This window comes from Cetorhinus maximus, chromosome 5 (assembly GCF_964194155.1).
Source record: "Cetorhinus maximus chromosome 5, sCetMax3.hap1.1, whole genome shotgun sequence".
NCBI classification, from domain to species: domain Eukaryota; kingdom Metazoa; phylum Chordata; class Chondrichthyes; order Lamniformes; family Cetorhinidae; genus Cetorhinus; species Cetorhinus maximus.
Window position 1 is genome coordinate 21,898,846 of NC_135883.1, and position 22,324 is coordinate 21,921,169.

Sequence of the window (22,324 nt, forward strand, 5' to 3'; positions counted from 1 at the left end):
GTCCATGAAAATCCGCCCACCGTGCCATGGATGTTCCTCTGTGTGTGTCGATGGTGTTGGTCTCCAGCATCTTCTGCTCCTCTGATGCCCGTGATGTGAGCGAGACCCTGGCGGGTAAGTCCCAACTTCTGCACGTCACACTTGTCAAGAAATGTTCTGCACCGGTGTGCTTTCCCACTGATGTGGGCAGATGATCCAGTGTTGGGGGAAGGGGCTGAGCGATTCCAGTGGGCAGGACAAATAATGGTATGCTGATGTATTACAATGAGGTTCCTGATGTCCGATGGCGGGGAACACAGCCCGCCAATGGCGGGTTGAGTGGACGATCGCGAACTGGCTTCAAGCTGTCGTGAAACTCATCGCACAATATTGTCTGGTGGGCAGGAAAATCCTGGCCTGTGAAACCCACCATAATGAAAATATCGATAGACGTGGATGTAATGGGCTGAGAACGCGTTTCACATGTCTGACTGTTTTAACCTTTCCCCTCCACTGGATTTCTCCTGCCTGGCATGAGTCCTTTAATACCGAGGATATTGATAGAAAGACACAATGGTACTGTTAGATATTAGTAACAACCATTTTATTCAAGATCTCAACAGTGTAATTTTAATGGGAGAGAATTTTTTAATGAGTGCATGGTAAGTGCCAACCTTGGCTTAACAGTAGCACCCCAGCCTCTGAATCAGAGGTTTCGAGCCACACTCCAGAAACATGAGCAAGCAGCCTATGTTGGAACTTCTGTTGGGGGTGCCAACTCTCAGCTGATGGTAAAGGAAGTGGACGGGCGTTCTCTCGGTACCATGCCAATATTTATCCATCAATCAACAGCTATCTGACTCTGGGCAGATACTTAATTTGTTTGTGGGAATGCTGTGTCTTTTTTTATTCACGAGGTGTGGGTGTCACTGGCTAGTCCAGCATTTATTGCCTATTCCCTAATTGCCCTTGTTCAGAGGGCATTTAAGAGTCGGCCACATTGCTGTGGGCCTGGAGTCACATGTCAGCCAGACCAGGTAAGGGTGGCAGGTTTCCTCCCTCAAAGGGGCTTAGTCAACCAGTTGGGTTTTAATGACAATCAGCAATTGTTTCATGGTCATCATCAGACTTTTTTAATTCCAGATTTTTATTAAGGTTCAAATTTCACCATCTGCTGTTGTGGGATTCGAACCTGGGTCATTCTCCTGGGTCTCTGGAATACTATGCCACTGCTGTGCTTCCTGCATTGCAACAGTCACAGTGTGTGTGTACATTTCTTCATTGGCTATAAAGTACTTTGAGAGAAAATGTGTAAACATTTTTAAATTTCCTTTTACTTTCAATATGATTTCAATCTGCAGGGCATGGGGGCAGTGTGGTAATGCTCCTGCAGGATTTGGATTTGAAAAAAAACAAAGGGTGCACCTTCTAAGTATTTCTCGGAACATAAAACTGCCACTAATACAGGGGTATTTGTCTTACTTGTCCTTGATGGAGCAGGTTATCCTGCTTGCTAGTTTCATTTGAAGTGTACTTGATTACAAAACTGCCTGTAGGCCAGACTTTCAAGTTCTGCTGGATAGGAATATGTCAAAGTGCAGCTTGCATTGGTTAACAATTCATACCTCGTCAAGGGGGCCAGAGTTTACATTTCTCGCTGCTACACATTGTAGAATAATAACAAGTCAGCAATGTCTGAGTGTGCAAACATTAATCTAAGGTCACAGAATGGAGAGATTAAGTCTTCCCCTTAAATGGGATGTTTATTCCATAACATCCATGATAACATGTGCATTGAAAAATATTTGTTTGGAGAAAGTGCTGTACGTGCACACAATGTCAAGCCCATGTAGCTCCTTGGTGCAACCTTTAGCCTTTACAGGATAGAACCCCATATCGACACAGTTTGTTGGTCATTTGGGAAACAAATAATTTGCAAAGGTTTTATAAAAAGTGATCCTATCTCTTCTTAACTCCTTTCTTACTGAGTTTCCTTTTTATCATTGAAGTCGGCATAATTAATTAAGGAATTGCTTTTTCCAAAATTTTGTGTTATAATTTACAGGGAGTTCACTAGAAGTGTGAATATATTGCAATTAGTTTTATTATGTGTGAATGTGAACAGCTCACAATCAATTAAATGTTTTCAGTAAATGCTGCTTGAAAGTGTCCTCTTAGTAATTTGAAATATTCTTGAGTCTGACTACTTATCATAATGAACTCTAGGCATTCAGCAATTCCGTTCACACTCTTATTGCTAGCACGCACTGAAGAAACGGTGGGTGACAAAGAAGCTCACTATACTCAGTTTGCCAGACTGTCAGTCAAACCATGGCTGTTCTTTTATTTTTAAGCCTTATTAACCTACATGCTGAATTTGACTGATGACAGGCCATCACCAACAAAGGAAATCCACACTTGGGTTTCAAATCCTGTCATCTGCGTTCTTGGGGTCTTGGAAGCCCCCTTGAAGAGATAAAAAAGATCAGTCAAATGCATGCTCCAGTGGCGTAAAACCCAATGAGCACTAGCGGAGAAAATCTGCATCATCTCCCGCTGATTGAGATGTCTTTCACACACCTCAGATTCAAACGCGGCACAAAGCTCGTGGCACCTCCTCCTTTGGGTCTCATTGGGTGGTGTCTAAGGCAGGCTGGGCACATGGTGTGCAAGCACTATATATGACATGCACTTGGCACTGGTGTTTGGATTCGAGCTATTATCTGCCAAGGTTACCCAGTTACCATTTGAAAGGAAACATGTTGCTGTTACCGAAACTTTCAAAGAGCGAGCAGCAGTGACAGCTGTACAGATCCCACAGCAGCTTCTGAACTGACTAGGTTGGCTTAGATCCATTGCAAGGAATAGTATTTGAATTGGATGGTATTCAAATCAAACTATTTTAAAACTCTTTTAAATCAGTCCAATGAAGATGACCATTATTATTCACCACCGTCTTTCAAATTTGCCTGCATTTGTAGCTACTCCCCTTCCCTCCAGCTTTAATGTTTTTCTACCCTTTCTGTACATCATTATTTCATAGACAGGACTGGGCACTGATGACCTGCCCTTGTGCTTCCACCTATTTTTGAGTCAGCTGCTATAAGAAAATGTCATATTCACCATCTGAATTTCTCTCCCTCTCTTGTGGCTTAGCTGCCCTAAGGATCCAGCTCATAACATGAACACGTACTCCACTATTTCATAAGCACATTTATCATTCTTAACACCCCTGCCCTTTTAAATACAACATCATACTTTTTAAAAAAATTCATTCACAGCATGTGGGCTTCACTGGTTGGGCCAGCATATATTACCTACTCCTAGTTGCCCTTGAGAAGGTGTTGGGGAACTGTCTTCTTGAACTGCTGCAGTCCACATGGTGTAGATACACCCACAGTGCTGTAAAGAAGGGAGTTCCAGGATTTTGACCCAGTGACAGTGAAGGAACGGTGATATATTTCCAAGTCAGGATGGTGAGTGACTTGGAGGGGAACTTCCAGGTGGTGGCATTCCCATCTATCTGCTGCCCTGATCCTTCTAGATGGTAGTTGTCGTGGGTTTGGAATGTGCAGTTGAATGCACCTTGGCGAATTCCCACAGTGCATCCTGTAGATGGTGCACACTGCTGCTACTGTGCGTCGGTGGTGGAGAGAGTGAATGTTTGTGAATGTGGTGCCAATCACATTGTGGGCTGCTTTGTCCTGGATTGTGTCAAGCAAGGGGCGATGGTTGAATACTCTTTTGTTGGCGATGGTCATTGCCTGGCACTTGTGTGGTGTCAATGTTACTTGCCACTTGTCAGCCCAAACCTGGATATTGTCCAGGTCTTGCTGCATTTGGACATGGACTGCTTCAGTATCTGAGGAGCCGTGAATGGTGCTGAACATTGTACAATCATCAGCGAACATCTCCACTTCTGACCTTATGATGGAAGGAAAGTCTTTGATGAAGCAGCTGATGGTGGTTGGGTCGAGGACACTACCCTGAGGAACTCCTGCAGTGATGCCCTGGAGCTAAGATGACTGAGCTCCAACAACCACAACCATCTTCCTTTGTACTAGCTATGACTCCAACCAGTGGAGAGTTTTCCCTGATTCCCATTGATTCCAGTTTTGCTAGGGCTCCTTGATGCCATACTGGGTCAAATGTGGCCTTGATGTCAAGGGCAGTCACTCTAACCTCACCTCGGGAGTTCGGCTCTTTTGTCCATGTTTGTCCATGTTCACATGTCCTAACTCTTCAGGAATTCAAGATGTTAAAAGCAATCATCATATCATATCATGTGTAATAGTGAATTTTATAGTTTTGCACTGCCATTGAATATAGACTTCTACTGATCATGTATGTCACTAAACAGCATTGGGGACACATGTAATACATATATTGAAAAAGCAGAACAAAGGAAGACTAACTTAGTATAATTTAATGAATCTATCAATCAAGCACAGCAAACACTCCACTTCTACCTGTTAAAATAGAACCCTGCTGTGTTAATCTATTTGTGAGTCTTAGAGCTCAGCCAAGCATTCATAATGACTCAAAATGGAGAAACAGATGTCTGACCATCTGTCTTTGTTGATACAGTTCCCAGATGTCCTCATTATGGATTCTTGACTAAGTTCTATGACTCAAGATGGATTAGCTCAGCAGGTGTTCTATTTTGATAGGTGGAAGTGAGTGTTTTCTTTGATTGATTGGCATCTTTATAACTTTATAATAACTTATTATTTCTTTGTTTTGTCAATGTCTGTATGTTTGCTTGGGCAAGATTAAGAGGTGTGAAGTGAAGGAACGCTTCTGTTATTAATACTATGAATGGTTCTGTCTGACACTTTTATTGGGTTGTAAGAACAGCAGCTTTTTTTTTTCAAATTTCAAATTTCTAAATGGGTGTTTTGTTTTTCCCCTCAGCATTTCAGGACTAGTCATTATTATTATATGGCTTATTGGTTCTGTACATAGTGCATTGAAGGGTCATGGAGGACATGGATGGGACATGAGTTGGCATGGAGGGGGCATGGGTTTTAAACTTCCTTTCGAAACGTTCTCGATTCTAGATTATGGTTCACAATGACTCTAGGAGGCTGTATACCACAAATCCTGGAGGAACTTGTCCGACTCCATGAAACTTGTGGGGGCTTAGGAGCTGCATATGCCTGCAATGAAGCCAGCCAGGCCAAGAGTTTAGCGTGTGAATTCACTACCCACGCCCTTATCCTGAGCTGGCAAAAAATGCTGCCGCCAGGAATCCTGGAATTGCATCCCGTCCACCATTTTTAAATGCCTCCCGAGTCAGCCCAACTCCACAAAAATCCAGGCCATTGTCAATGTACAGGTGATAGGTTGGCTTAGGCATCACATTATCAAAAAGGTATCCCCTAAATATGAAGCTCAAAATTCCCATTTGAATTTCCTGATTCCTTTACCTTTTGACATTTTAAACCATGTAAATATGGCCATCGTGCACACTACTCAGAGAAAACAAATGATTCAAGCTGCTGCTGCACTTGAGAGCCTAGAAATCCATGGCACCCAGAACACAGTACACTGAGTAGGGCACCACACTGCAAACACCTGCTAAAAATAACTCGGGCCGCGTGCAATATGCATGCTCCTTGATTATTAACATCATGCAGGCAAACAGCCAGAGCTCCCCGTACTATTCATTGGTTGGACACCTGTAGGGGGTGCCAGATATCGAGCGTCTATGATACTACTTAAAGGCAGCCAGCATCGCTTAAAGGGGAGGTTTAACATTCTGGTTGCAGACATCAGGAAAATAGTTCTGAGTAAAGATATGGCTGAGGCAAGCAGTGTGAAGGAAAAAACAGTTTGGGCCAGTACTCTTATTTCTCAGTTTTTACTGATGTTTCATTTTAAGGTATACAAAACCAGTTCAGATCAATATTCTTGTTTCCCAGCTTTTACTGATTTTTTGTTCTGGGCTAGGACAGTAAGGCTTTCTGAGGCCTTATGCAGTGGACAGGAGGGATGATATTCTCTCTCTTCATCTCACACCCCCATCCCCCTATCCAAGGTGCATGGAAATGACCTAAGAATCTACTCAAGACAATGGGAAGGAATTGCAAAGCATGCCAATACCAGAAGCATTGCATCCTGGTCAAGGCTCCTACAGTCACTACACCTGTTTCTCCTCGTGCTCACGCACTCGCCAAGACTATACTTATTTACCCACAACTTGCAACTTACACACAGGCTATTAGCTATTCTACCATGGCAGCCATATTCTCCAATCACTGACAATAACCTAATCCTTTCTTTCTTGCAGGGGAAGATGGTGTGGAACTCAAGGCAATAGATTGGCACAGGAGGTGGAACAGCCTCACTGCACCCTCCTTGAGGAATTCATGATTGTGAGCAGGAGCAGATTCAAGTCTGTGGTAACTGGCAACACTGGAGGAAATATAATGCAGGGTTTATTGATACCTAAACCTCTTTGTCCCTTTTGACTTGTCTCGCACCCTAAACACACTAAATAACAAGCTGGTGAATGTTTCATCGCCCACTTTTTTTTCTCTCTTTCACTCTTCACACTACAAGCTGACTCTTGCACCTTTTTTTCATAGAATTATAGAATGGTTACAGCTCAGGAGGAGGCCATTTGGCCCAGAGTGTCAGTGTTGGCTCTCCGCAAGTCACTCAGCTAATCCCACTCCCTGTCCTTTTCTCTGTAGCCCTGAAAATTGTTTATCTTCAGGTGGTTATCTAATTCCTTTTTAAAAGGCACAGCCACGCTCTTGGACAGTGTGTTCCAGATCCTAACTACCCGCTGCATAATAAAGAGATTCCTCCAGTTGTCATTGTTCTTTTTATCAACCTCCTTAAATCAATGACTTCTGATTCTTGACCCTACCGCCATTTACATTGTCTAGAACCTTTATGATTTTGAATATCTCTATCAAATCGCCTCTCAGCCTTCTCCTCTCTAAGGAGAACATTTCCAGATTCCAATCTATCCACATAACTGAAGTCCCTCATCCCTGGATCCATGTTCATAAATCTTTTCCGCACTCTCTTGAATGCCTTCACGTCCTTCCTAAAGTATGGTGCGCAGAGCTGGGCACAAGGCTGCAGTTGAGGCTGAACCAGTTTTTTATATAGGTTCACTATAACTTCCTTACTCTTGCACCCTGTCTCTATTTATAAAGTCCAGGATCCTGTATGCCTTGTTAACCCCTTCTGAACCTGACCTGCCATCCTTCAATGACTTACGCACATGCACATCCAGACCCCTCCACTCCTGCATCCCTTGTAGAATTGTGCACTTTATTTTATATTGCTTCTCATCATTCTTCCCATCAAAATGTATCACTTCACACTTCCTTGTATGAAATTTCATCTGCCGCTTGTCCATACCACCAGCCTGTCTATGTCCTCTTGAAGTTTATCCTCCTCATTGTTCACAAGTTCTGGGTCATCTGCAAATTTTGACATTGTGCCCTGTACACCCAAGTCTATGTCATTATTATAGATCAAGAAAAGCAATGGTTATAATACTGACCTCCAGGGAACTCCACTATATACCTTCCTCCAATACAACAAACAGCCATTCAGCACTACACTCTGTTTCCTGTCAGCTGCTGAGAATATGGGAACCCCTGTACCAGATGAGGAAGAGAGGATGAGTATTCAGCAGGCCAATGACAACAGATCTACACTCTGTATTTGCACGGAGCAGTAGGAGTGCTGAAGCACAGCCCAAGATATGTGGCCTTGGCTACATGCGAGAGACACTTGCTATGCTCTCTCAGAATGGCAGCATGTCTGCTCCCCTGCCAGCCACCCATCCGGTGTCCTTGCTAGTGTCACATAGCCAACCAGACCAGACTATTCTGGAGCTTGATGTCAATCATCAAGAAGTGCCCTCCACGAAAGTTCAGCAGCTTCCTCCTTCCAATCTGTAGCTTCAGGGGGAAACACCTCTTAGGGATACTAGGTTAGATAAAGGAAAACACAAGGTGGGCACTACAGGCTGGCACAAGGCTGCTTGCTAATTGTTTGTGAAAACTGTTGGAGATATAATTGAATTAATCAATGTTAAAAAAAATGGTCTGGATTTGGTGTTCATCTTTGTATTGAAGTGAGGCTAAGACCCATACATCAAAACTGAAGGAAGGCCTTCAAGTGAATTAGATGGTGGTTGTAAGGATATGAGGACTGTTGGTGTGTTGGGGATGGACGAGCTGACCTGCTCCTTCATAATATGGTCTCTGAGAGCCCATGCGGCTAGGGGTTAATACTCCTTTCTGCCTCTCCTCTCCCCCTCATCCTCTTTCTGTTCCTGATCTGCTGTAGTGTAAGTGGTGGCTCAGTTTGTAGCACTCTTGCCTGATTCTCAAGGTTCAGGGTTCAAGCCAGACTCCAGGGCTTGAATGCAAAAAGCAGAGGTGATGCTTCAGTGTACTATCAGAGGTGCTGTCCGCTGATGAGATGTTAAACTGAGGCCTTATCTAGCTGGTTGGATGGATGTAAAATATCTCATGGCATTATTTCAAACAAGGGGAGATATCCCTGGTATCCTGAAGCTAGATTTTATGGACCCCTGCCAGGCGTGTTTTCGGTGGGGGAGGACACATAAAATATGATGGGTGGGTAGCTGTAGTGATTGTGGGTAAAACCTTTCCTACCGCCTTTTAGGGGTGACGTGATTGTGCTGACGAATTAGGCCTAAACTCAGGTAATCTTAGGGGCGGAGCTTTCTAGTCTTAGACCTGGTTCAAGCATGTAGCTTCTACAGGAGCTTTGTAAATAAAGTTATGTCTGTTTCAAGTAAGAAACCTGTCTGATACATCAAGTTCATTACAATTGGCGATGAGGATAAATAGCTCCAGCACTGCACCTCGCCTTGTGAGTGTGAGTACATCAACTCTTAAGGAAGGAAAGAAAAGTATACTCACCAGTCATGCCACTTTTCAGCAGAATCAACCTTTATGACGCATCCACGGAAGACTGGGGCCAGTACATAAAGCGCCTTGGTTTTTATTTTGTGGCTAATGAAATAACAGCGGAGGAGAAACAGAAAGCAATTCTTTTAAGTGAGGACAATGCTATTCAGCGCCATTTATTTACAGAAGTTAATATTGATTTGATGCCTGCCATGGTAATAGCGCTAGCAATGGAAAGTGCTGAGAGGGATTCGCAGGCTTTACAGAGTGTGCAACATGGCGCCGTTCTTCATTTGGAGCGGGAACCTACCGCCGGGCGTGGCCAGAGAGTTGGGCCACGAAGCAGGGGGCAGTCTCTACTGCTCAAAAAACATAAAGACCTAGTGGAAGCATCTCACCAGCAATTCAGAAGTTAGTCTGTTACTGATGTGGGGGTAACCATGTACCGGAAACTTGCAGATTTAAGGAAACAGAAAGCTACCACTGTCACAAAAAAGGGCATGTTATAAAGCAATGCAGGGCAAAATCGAGACAGCCCATCAGAGAGCAGATGAAGATAATTGTAGTGCACAATATAACTGAACTAGAAGCTGCTGACACTGATTTCTATTCAGTTCCAGGATTTTGACAACATTGAAGGAACGGCGATACATTTCCTAATCAGGATGGTGAGTGAATTGGAGGGGAACTTCCATGTGGTGGTGTTCCAATCTATCTGTAGACCTTGTCCTTCTAGATGGTAGTAGTCATGGGTTTGGAAGGTGCTGTCTAAGGAGCCTTGGTGAATTCTGTAGTGCATCTTGTAGATGGTACACACTGCTGCTACTGTGCGTCGGTGGTGCCAAACAAGCGGGCGGCTTTGTTCTGGATGGTGTTGAGCACAGTTGAGCATTGTGGGAGCTGCACTCATCCAGGCAAGTGGGGAGTATTCTGTCACACTCCTGACTTGTGCCTTGTAGATGGTGGACAAACTTTGGGGAGTCAGGAGGTGAGTTACTCATCACAGGGTTTCTAGCCTCCAGGATTCCACTGTTCAGATGTGCATATTGCACTTGCAGACTCATTCAGTCATCTTCCTAGTCACGGGGGCATCGACTATAGTGGTGGGAAAACACAAATTTAAATACCTAAGCGAAGGTGCCCAGCTACTGAATCTGGAGCAAACCACGGCTCAGCTGAAGACATACAGCGAAGAATCAATATGGGTAAAGGGTATCGCCACTATACCTATGTCCGATAACAGACAGCCCAACTCCCAGTGATCATTGTAACAGGTGAAGGGCCCAGTCTTCTGGGCCATGATTGGTTACAAAACATTAAGCTCAACTGGTCAGAAATTGTTCAAGTTAGAACAGGAGGAATTCCTGAGCTGTGAAAGTACACAACATGTTTCATGACAAACTGGGAAAGATAAAAGGCCTACGAGCAAAAATATATGTAGATTCGGAGGCAACACGCCGGTTCTTTAATGCCAGACTTGTGCCTTATACCATAAAGGAGAAGATGGATGCAGAATTGTGCCAGATTAGAGAAGTTAGGAATAATCCAGACAGTCCAATTTTCAGAATGGGCAGCGTCCATAGTCCCTGTGATGAATATTTGTAGAGGCTACAAATTAACCTGAACAAGGCTGCTTAACTAGATAAATATCTTATCCCGAGGGTTGAGGATTTATGCACTAAGCTAGCTGGAGGAAAATCCTACACCAAACTGGACATGAGCCATGCATACCAACAGCTAGAGCTGGACAGTACGTCTAGAGAGTATGTAACCATCAACACGCACAAGGGCCTGTACGAATACACATCCCTATCCTTTGGTGTATCATCTGCCTGTGCAATCTTCCAAAGGACCATGGAAATTCTAATGCAAGGACTTCTCCGATTAGTAGTGCACCTGGATGACGTCCTGATTACAGGATCAACGGAAGTTGAACATTTGGCCAATCTAGAAGGTGTTTTAAAGAGATATTTGGAGGCTGGCATACGATTGAAGAAAGAGAAATGTACTTTCCAAGCGACTGAAGTCACTTACTTGGGTCATCGAGTGGCTACCCAGGGGTTGCATCCAGTAGAGGAGAAAAGCAGGGCGATCAAGTAGGTGCCCTCTCCTATCAGTGTCACTGAAATCAAGGGTGGATTTTTCCATTCAGCTTGCAGGTGCTCGCGGACAATTAGGAGGTCAATAGAAGCCGCTAAAGTAGCAATTGACTGTGATTCTTCGCTGCCCAACCAACCTTACGGTTGGCAGGTGGGCAAATCTGCCAAGCGGACTTTGCCTTTTTGATGAAACCTCATCCAAAGGCGGGATGAGGTTTCCGCATTAATTTGTTTAGACAGAATTTTCATCATATATATTTTCATGTGAGTGAACCTGATGTGTGGACATTTTTTTTCTGCAGTTTCAAATCTTTATTGATTGGATCTAATTTCTTCAGCTCCCTGAGGCAGCTCTCTGCCTTCAGGGAGCTTTCATTGCGCGCATGATAAATTTTGGGCATGATAAATTATTACGGTTGCTTCTTGCCAAACTTGTCAACGGTGTTAGCCCCTTTACACTTATTATTGAAAAAAAACCATCGTTGGTCATGGTGCAACAGGAAGAAGCCTTTGTAAAAGTCAAGAAGCTATTACACTCATCATGTCTACCAGTACATTATGACCCATCAAAAGAATTAATATTAACCAGTGAGGCATCTCCTTACAGTCTGCAGTGTTGTCACACAGGATGGGAGATGGTTCCAAAAGGTCAATGGACTATGTCTCCAGAACCCTCTCTGCAGCCGAGAAGGGTTATTCACAACTTGAAAAAGAAAGTTATATTTGGAGTAAAGAAATTCCATCAGTATCTGCATGGTCGACATTTCACAATTGTGTCAGATCACAAGCCACTAATGGGTTTACTTAGTGAAAATAAAACAATTTTGCTCTTACCCTCAGCCAGAATTCAACATTGGGCTTTGATTTTATCCGCATATGAGTACACCTTTATGCACTGTCTGGGTGTGCATTTTGCAAATGCAGACACCCTCAGTCATCTTCTGTTACCAGATAGTATTGTACATGCTCCAGTGCCACCAAAGGTTGTACTAGTGTTGAATTTCTTGGACCCTTTGCCAGTCTGTGTGAAGCAAATAAGGAATTGGACAAACCAGGATCTAGTTTGGTCAAATGTCTGATGCCAAGCATTGCAAGGATGGTCGAATGCACCAGTGTTTGAAGAGATGAGACCACTCCATGCCTGTAAAACAGAGTTAAGTTGTCAAGATGGAATCCTGTTGTGGGAATCAAGAGTCGTTGTCCCTTTGCAAGGAAGAGAACCACTCTTGACAGAGCTTCACAGTGCGCATCCAGGCATATCGAAGATGAAGATGCTTGCGCGAAGCTATGTCTGGTGGCTAGGTATAGATAGTGATAAAGAAAAAATGGTTAAACACTGTCTTCAGTGTCAGCAACAGCAGTTGCCCGTTGCAGCTCCACTGAATCCGTATGAGTGGCCTGGTCGATCCTGGGTTAGATTACATATAGACTATGTAAGTCCATTTTTAGGTACCATGTTTTTACTGATAACCAATGCACATTCTAAGGCCAGAAATATCCCCCCATTGGGGGGAGGGTTGTGCAGGGCCAGGCACAAACCCGATTGGCACTCCCTTTTGGGTCCGCGCCACCATTTAACATGGGTGGGCCAATTAAGGCCCTCCCATGGTGACAGGTGCCTGGAAGCGTTGAGCGCTTCCTGTGCGAGCGGGGGGATTCCCTGAGTGGTTCCCTGTACTTTTTCGCAGATGCGCTTGAAAGAGCACAGCGATCCTCAGGGAGATTTGTTTAAGTTATGGAAATTTGAATAAAGGTGGGAAAAAAATTTAAGGACGTGTCCCCTCATGTGACACTGTCACATGAGCTGGGACATGTCCATTATTTATTTCAAAAATTTTTATTTAAATAATAAACCCTTCATGAAACCTCATCCCGCCTGTGGATGAAGTTTCATGAAAAATGCAAAGGCTGCCTGGGCTCTTCGCCTGCCCGGCAACCTTAAGGTCGGATGGGCAGCCCAGTTAATTACTTTAATTACTTTTTAACAGGCCTTAATAGGCCTTTGGCAGCTCGGTGGGCTGAATGATCTGCAGTAACTTCGGGACACCCACCCGACCTCACCGCGTGTCGTTTTACATGTCGGTGAGCGGGTCCTGACCCCCGCTCGCCGATGGGAAAATGCTGCCCTAAGTGTATGGATGTGTATGAAGTTAGATCACCGACATCGTGTGCAACTATTGAAAAGCTGCACCAATGTTTTAGTGTACATGGCCCACCGGAAGTCATTGTTTCAGATAATGGTGCTGCCTTCACGAGTACGGGATTTCAAAAGATTCATGAATTTTAAATGGAATTAAACATATTAGAACAGCACCATATATCACCTCTCATCAAATGGGTTAGCTGAAAGAACAGTGCAAACTTTCAAATCAGGAATGAAGAATTTATCCGAAGGAATGGTAGAAATTCGAATTGCACGTTTTCTTCTCAATTATCGTACGACTCCTCGTGCAACTATGGCTCAACACCGTCTGAATTACTGATGAAATGCTGCCTAGGCACAAGGTGAAGCCTGATGTTTCCAAACTTAGAGGGGAAGGTAGAGAAGAACCAGAGTGGTCAGAAATTGAATCATGATATTCATAGCCAAGCTCGAAAATTTACTATGGGAGAGGCCGTTTTCATGCGAAATTTTGGAAATGGACCTAGTCTCTGAAACTGGACATTTGTCATTACCAATTAGAAGTGGGAGACCGGATTGTTCGAAAACATGTGGATCATCTAAGGAATAGAGAGACATTCCAACAACCAGTTATTCCACCTGTAACAGATGGTGAACCTTTAATTCCTGAGGTGATGGTTCAACCTAGAATAAACATACCTGATGTCTCTGTTGAATTAACTAATTCTGAACTGTCATTGTCTAAGGATGTCCCTGGTGCTGCAGTTCCTGATCATGTCAATCCAGTGGGAGAATCTCAAATCATAGAGCAACGTCGCTCTAACCGAATTAGAAAAACACCTCAGAGACTTAACCTATAAATCGCATGACCTGCGTATATACGTATATGTTCTGGATTAAGATATTTTTGTAAATAAGAAATGTAGAAAAACTAAAGGGGGAGGAATGTAGTGATTGTGGGTAAAACCTTTCCTCCTGCCTTTTAGGGGTCACGTGATTGTACTGACGAATCAGGCCTAAGCTTGGGTAATCTTAGGGGTAGAGCTTTCTAGCCATTGACCTGGTTCAAGCATGTAGCTTCTACAAGAGCTCTGTAAATAAAGTTATCTGTTTCAAGTAAGAAACCTGTCCAGTACATCAAGTTTATTACAGTAGCCCATCTCCTTCCCCCCACCCCAGCCCTGACCCTGCCCCCATAATATGGTAGGCAGGCGGGCACCAAAATCAGCAGCCCGCCTGCCATTTTTAAATAAATAGTTAATGGGCAATTGAGCTTGTTACCAAGCCAACTGACCCGATCATTATGCTGCCCATGTCATTATATGGTTGGCATAGGCAGGCAGGTAGGGGTGGTAGGCTGATTTTTTTAAGCAAACTGCTTAACAGGCAGGAAGGAATGGAAGTACATTTGAGGGGTGCCCTGTGTCCATCCAGGGCAACCCCCAAGATGTTCCTCCCCTTTGTTCCTCCTCAGCTGGCCTTCAAAACCTGCCACCTAGCTCCCTCACCCCATCCCTAGGCTCCCTGATCCTTCCCTGTCCAAAACCCAGGACTTATCTGGGTCGAGAGGCCATGTCTTCTTCATCCCAGGGACTGCTTGTAGCCCTAGCCATGCTGACTATTGAGTTCTGGGGCAGCTGAGACTGGTAGAGCTGTCAGCCAATCACATAGGCCAGCAACGCTGGAGGGCAGGATCTTCTCCCAATGAGGGATGGTAGTCCCACTCTCATCTCATTCCTGCCGACTGCTACATGTTATTGTTGCACGGCTTTGTTTAACGTGAGCCGGCTGGCATCTGGCATGTCTTCTGGAGATGGGGGTGGGGTGTAGAATTAGCACCCGCCCCCCGCCACCCCCCCCCCCCCCCCTACCCTGTAAAATTCTGCTCCAGGTTAATAATATATATTCCCTAATCAACATCACAAAACAGATTATCTGGTCATTACGGCATTACTGTTTGTGGGAGTGTTTTGTGCGCATATTATTTCCCATATTACAACAGCGACTACACTTCAAAAATAACTTTATTGGTTGTAAAGTGCTTTAAGAGGCCCAGTGGTTATGATATAAATGTATGTCTTTTTTTCTTTTTAATCCTCCTTCTGCATTTGTTGCTGCCCTCATGATGATGAAGTTGTGCAGCAGATGGTGACATACCTGGACACCCATTTCAGAATGTACTGTGCCCTCCTCTGTCAAATGTGTTGCTTGAGCATTTTAATTGTTTGCTTGATGATGTTTTGCGTGGCAGCATGGATTCTGTATTAGGTCTGCTCCACAGGCTCTGCACAGATTCCTAACAGGAGTCATCAGCTGTTAAATGTCACTAGTGAGAGGTCCTTCCTGCCAGTTAATTCCACATTGTACTGTTTAAGTTCACCATGCGGTGAGTGGAGCACTGACACATTCGAAATTGCAAGCAGCAAAGGAACCTAATCTGATTAAACTGTTTGCGCTTTTAAATGTTCCTAATGTGCGCTCCTGACACCATGAACTTTCATCAGTATGGCAGACAGTGCACATCTGGCTGAAAATGTGCACCTGCTTCCTCCCTGTCATATTGAGACCTTAGACTGGTTAGCACCTGAAGAACAGATGCTGCAGGGATAATTTCCAGGTCAGTCATTTGCTCGCTGATTTTGAATAGAGGAGAATGCAGTTTTCAAAAATAACCATGCATCTTTGGCAACAAAAATGGGAATTAATGGCTGCGCCTTCCAGATATAGTATATGAATAAAGATAGGAAATGCCTTACAGACAAATTGAAGAGACAAGCTTAAATGTTTACCCACCATGAGTTCACTATAAGAAGCTCACTGCAAGCGGGGTTTTGAAAGATAAACACGCTTAAATGTGAGAGCTACAAAAGCTTATACGGACTCATGGTGAGTTTGTACTCTTTCCTTCTCTCCAAATCAAGTGTCGAAAGAAAAGTGACTTTCAGGGCAGTGCCAACAGTATTTGTTTGGCAAAATGTCTCCAAGGATCATGCTAATCAGAAGCAATGTTCAATGAAATATTTTGATTCTAGTGACTCTGTCTTACCTCTGAGCCTGGCAATTAGCGGGAGTGATTGAATGCAGTTGCATCAAATTCCTCTTTGTTGTTTTAACTGAAGAATTTAACTCAGGCTTGTATGATAACAGAACTTGACATTTGTCATTTGTGATTCCCTTTACTTCAAATCTATCTGACAAAAAATATATTTCAATGTGAGCTAAACCTCCTGAAATTAAGCTTGTTGGTGGATTCAACAACAAACCTCACAGCGATAGTGTGAAATGGCTGATATCAGATCAGTACCCATTTATGCACCACACAATTTTCCTTTCTATTCAATTCAATGGGAACAAAAAGGAGGAGAGATGCACAATGAGCGACCACTCCGATATTGTCCGTTTTACAGTACTATCACTGATAGTTAAAATGATCAACACCAAGAGATGAGAGATGATTTTAAGTTAAAAAAAAACATGAAAATTCACTTGTGACTCAGCTGTATGTGAGTTATGACCGAAGCAAGTGATTTAGAGCAGTACAGTAAGTACTGTGAATTTTTACATCAAATGTGATTTGCAGCTCAGGTACCACAATTTTGCAATAAAGTATTACAGGTGGCTGCATCAGAAGTGGGGATGTTTGCGGTTGATTGCAAGAGGTTCAGCGACTCCTCAAATATTGGAGCAGTCCATGTCCATATGCAGCAAGACCTGGACAATATTCAGACTTGGGTAGATAAGTGGCAAGTAACATTGGTTCCACACAAGTGCCAGGCAATGACCATCTCCAACAAGAATCTATTAATTTCCCCTTGACATTCAATGACACTACTATCTCTGAATACCCCACAGTCAACATTCTGGGGGTTACCATTGACCAGAAACTGAACTGCACCAGCCATATAAATACTGTGGCTACAAGTGACGGCATCTCAGGGTCAAAGGCTATATGGTCAGCAGAAAGAATAAGGCTGTGTGTTCTCTAAGGGCTACCAATCAGAAATGCGGGAGGAAAGGTGGTCTCTGGTCAAAGAAACATAACCCAGGGCAATCTAAGGATTCCGGATGATTCACCCTGACGTGGCCGGGAAGTGGGCCGGTTGGGGAGTGGGAGTGTGGGGAAGAATCGCTCAAGTGGGCCTTACTGCTGGTACTTGGTTTGGGACTTCTCCAAAGACTGAGAGAAACCTGAGAGAAATGCCTTGTTCTTCTTATCGTGTCCACGGACAGTCTATACACGGCCCAGCCAGAACTGGACACATTTTTGCGCCTTGTTGTTGAATTCGGCAAGATCTGCAACAGTGCAGGGTTCCTCTAGAGATAGGCATTGCAGGAGATGTTGCATAGTCTGTGGCTCAGTTCCACATTCACAAGTTGTCGGGCAGGTTGTATATCCCCATTTGCTTAGTGACAACTTTGAATGACTTACACCAGTCCTAAGTCTGTTAAGGCACTTCCAGGTTGCCCAGTTGCAATTAGCTCCTGGGGGAAGGCTTTCATCTGGTAGAATTTCCATCGCTGGGGGTTGTTCGAGACTGGAGAGCCGATCTTTCCACAAGGCGATGCGGGCTTCAGATGGGGTTGATTGTAATGGAACAACACTGTTCATGAAGCTCTTCCTTGACTTTAGGCGGCTGGGTGTAGGTGTATGACCATGTAGAGGGTGCCTCTCATCTGATATTTGACGAAGTCGCTCTTTCCTGCTGGCTACCGTTCTTCTTATATCAGGGGGAGCGATACCTGCCAGGATATATAGGCTTTGGTGTTTGTTGGTTTTAAACAACCTGTGATAAGTCGGCAGCTTGCATTCAGAACGGCATCCATCTTCTTAGCATGAGTAGATCTTTCCCATGCAGGGCAGGCGTATTCGGCAGTGGAACAGCAAAGAGCAAGTGAAGGCATTTCATAGACATGAATGTAGGAGGTATGATCAGAAAGTTCACAGGTGACATGAAAATTGTTGGTGTGGTAAATAGCGATGAGGAAAGCCTTAGATTACAGGACGACATAAACAGGTTGGTCAGATGGGCAGAGCAGTGGCAAATGAAATTAAATCCTGGAAAGTGTGAGGTGATGCATTTTGAGAGGACTAATAAGGCAAGGGATTACATGATGAATAGTAGGACCCTAGGAAGTACCGAGGATCAGAGGGATCTTGGTGTACGTGCCCATAGATCCTTAGAGGCAGCAGCACAGGTAGATAAGGTGGTTAAGAAGGCATTTGGGATACTTGCCTTTATTAGTCAAGGCATTGAATACAAGAGCAGGGAGGTTACAATGGGGCGGTATAATGCGTTAATTAGGCCACAGCTGGAGTACTGTGTGTAATTCTGGTCGCCACACTATAGGAAGGATGTGATTGCACTGGAGAGGGTGCAGAGGAGATTCACCAGGATATTGCCTGGGCTGGAATGTTTCAGCTATGAAGAGAGATTGGATAGGCTCGGGCTGTTTTCCTTAGAGCAGAGAAGGTTGAGGGGGGACCTGATTAAGGTGTACAACATTATGAGGGGCATAGATAGGGTAGATAGGAAGAAACATTTCCCCTTAGCAGAGGGGTCAATAACCAGGGGCATAGATTTAAGGTAAGGGGCAGGAGGTTTAGAGGGGATTTGAGGAAATTCTTTTTCACCCAGAAGGTGGTTGGAATCTGGAACACTGCCTGAGGGGGTGGTGGAGGCAGTAGCCCTCACAACATTTAAGAAGTATTGAGATGAACACTTGAAATGCCATAGGGCTATGGGCCAAGTGCTCGAAAATGGGATTAGAATAGATAGCGGCTTGATGACCGGCACAGACACGATGGGCTGAAGGGCCTCTTTTCCGTGTTGTAAAATGCTATTACTCTACAAGAACAGGTTAGAGACTGGGAATTCTGCAGAGAGTAACTCACCTCCTGTTTCCCCAAAGTCTCACCACCATTTACAAAGCACAAGTCAGGAGTGATTGAATGCTCTCCACTTGCCTGGATGAGTGCAGCTCCAACAACACTTAAGAAGCTCGACACCATCCAGGACAAAGCAGCCCATTTGATTGGCACACCATCCATCATCCTAAACATTCACTTCCTCCACCACCAGCAGCAGCAGTGCGTATCATCTACAAGGTGCACTGCAGCACCTCACCAAGGCTCCTTCAACAGCACCTTCCAAACCCACAACCTCTAGCACCCAGAAAAAACAAGGGCAACGATGCATGGGAACACCACTGACTACAAGTTCCCCTTCAAGTTACTCACCATCCTAACTTGGAAACATATCGCCGTTCCTTCATTGTCGCTGGGTCAAAATCCTGGGACTCCCTACCTAACAGCACTGTGGGTGTACCTATACCACATGGGCTACAGCGGTTCAAGCAGGCAGCTCACCACCAACTTCTCAAGGGCAATTAGGGATGGGCAATAAACGCTGGCCTAGCCAGCGATGCCCATATCCCATGAACGAATATAAAAAAAAAACTTGGGTGATGAGAAATCACTCACCTTTGTCATAGTGTCAGTGATATAAATACAAGTGAAAACTCCACGGCCAGAATTTTCCCATTGGCATGTGGGGGTGGGCCCCGCGTACTGGCACGTAAAATGACGCGTGGTGATGTCGGGCGAGCGTCCCGACGTCGCCACGCTTATTCGCGATATTATGGTGCGCGGTGTTCACCGATGCACGCCCGCTATTAATTAATCACCCAGTTAAGGCCCTTGAGGCAGCAATTGTCTGCTATTTTTCGGGACCTGTGCGATATTCACGACTTCGGACGGGAGCAACGGGCAGGCGGGTAGGAGACTTTTGTATAAATCTCATCCATGGGCGGGATAAGGGGGGTGAGTGGGGTCGCGAGTGATATTTGTCAAATATTTAATTGTGAAAGTTACTGATACTTGCCTGTGTGAGCTGAAATACTTCAATACTCTTCACAGCTGCTTGGACAGGAGTAACAGCCTTCAGGTCAGGACTCTACAGTAAAGATCATTTCTGGGGCCTGCAGGTTTCAGGAAACCTTCCCTTACCCTGGGAATGGGAGTTGTGCTCTCCACTGGAGGCACATCCTCTGAGGAGGAACAGAGGGCCAGAAGGGGGAGGAGGCCAAGAGTGCATTCGGCCTCCAGGGGAGCCACTTTTGGGAGGAGAGGCGCAGGCACAAGGGGCGCAGAGCCAACAGGAAGTCCAAGGCGGAAGGGGCCACAGAAGACGCCACTATCCTGCTGCCAGGGTTTACAGGTGGCGAAACAGCTACCTCAATATGTCTGAGGTGCAGTGCTGAAGGAGGTTTTGTATCTGAAGGGATAGAGTCACCTCCATCTGTCAGATGATAGGCCCTGAGATCTGCGCCAACTGTGTGGATGGGCACCCATGCCAGTGGCTCTGAAGGTCACGGCTGCCCTCAACTTATATGCCTCCGGCTCTTTCCAGGGGTCAGTGGGTGATCTTTACGGAGTCTCCCAGTCAGCTGTCCACAGTTGTAGGTGGAGGAGCTGCCGCCCTCGTCCAGAGCGCCCTGAGAGGAGCCCGCAGAGATGACAGGCAGCAGCTGCGCCGACGTGAGGTCACTTCGGACCTCCCTGCTCACCATAGATGGATGGGCACCGAGCTGGGAAACTTGGTGCCCAGGCCATCTCCCACCCTGGCACTGACCAGCTGAGGTCAATGCCGCTGTGAGGGCTTGCAGGTCCGAGTGCAACCCAGAAGGCCCTGATTGTTCTCCTGGAGGAGCCTCTCCACGAGAGTCGCTGCTCTCTCCGTGGAGGAAGCATGACGCTCAGCCATGGGGGTCACTGCATCAGTGATGCTCCACGTGCACTCCTCCAGCACGGGCACCATGCCATGCATAGCCCCATGTATCTCCGCAAGATCCTCCCACGGACCCTGCTGGACTTCCAGCATTTGCTGCCTCACAGACGACTCCAGAGGCCCATCATCAGCCATCGATTGAGCATGTGCCTGGTCCCCTGCAGTCCTCCGACTGCCGGCGCCATCGACACTCTCTGTCTCCGCCTGTACCTCAAGCGAGTGTGAAGTGTCCCCATCGCTGTGCCCCGGGACACTAGCCGACGATCTAATTCCCACCGAGGTGCCAGTATCTGCGCTGGTGCCTGCCTGGCTGAGAGGGTGTGATGCTGGTGATTCAAAATGTTCAGGGCCCTCAGGTGTGAGAGGGGGCCCCTCTGCCTCCTCCTCCCGGCCCTGCTCCGCTGATGCTGGAAGGAAGATCAAGGACATTGGATCAGTTAACATGGAGACAATGTCAATGTGCATCCCTGTCCCCCAGATCATTATGCGCTCATCCTTCCATAAGCAATGGTCAAGCCATGTTGCAAACTTCAATCACTGAACATTCAGCAGTGTCATGGCTGCTGGGACACATATGGTGACCTCAGTGCTGGGCAAACATACCTCCCCGTGGCACCCCAGTCTCTTCACCACCAGTGGACCTGAGCACATGGCGCCCCTCCAGATCCATGGCATCCTGCTCGAATCGAGTCATGATGGCCAACTGGGCCTGGCCTCTGCCAGTCCACATCCACTCTGCGGCATTGTGCGCAGTCTTGTCCTGAAAAGGAGTGAAGAGCATTGATTAGTCCAGCCTGTACCTGGATTCCCATCGCATCCCTGCCACCCCAGCCAGAGTGGGGCATTGCAGGACTCCAGTTCTTCGTCACCCCGCAGCTGCCACACACTCACACAAAGATGCCAGGGCTGACCACCCCCCACCTTGCCCACATGCTGCCTCCATCACATTTAACACCACACGGTCTAACCTTACAAAGCAAGGAGGCGCAAGCACGTGGAATGCAAAGGCCAGCAGATGGATTGGTGCCCCGCCACCTGGAGTCTCCCCTCCCAGCATGTTAGCACCCTGACTTTGACACATTTCCCAGTTCCAGCACAATTTTAGGTGCAGATCCTTGAGCTTGTCCCCGAATCTATACTGTGGGTGTCAGTATCCACATGCTGCAGGTGCAGGACCCTCTCAGCACAACCCTCTCAGGGTGAGCTAGGCATGGGCAATATCTGCTGGCTCACCCAGCGAGGGAACCATGCCATGAAGGATTCAATGCTGTAACTGCACTCAGAGCCTTTGTGGGGGCAGGGGAGGGGTGCCTTGGGGGGAAAGGGTGACGGCTGCATTAAGTGACCTCTGCCAACATGGTACTCACCCTTACCGAGTTGAATCCCTTGCAGCACTGGACCCATGTGTGTCTCACATGGGATCTCACA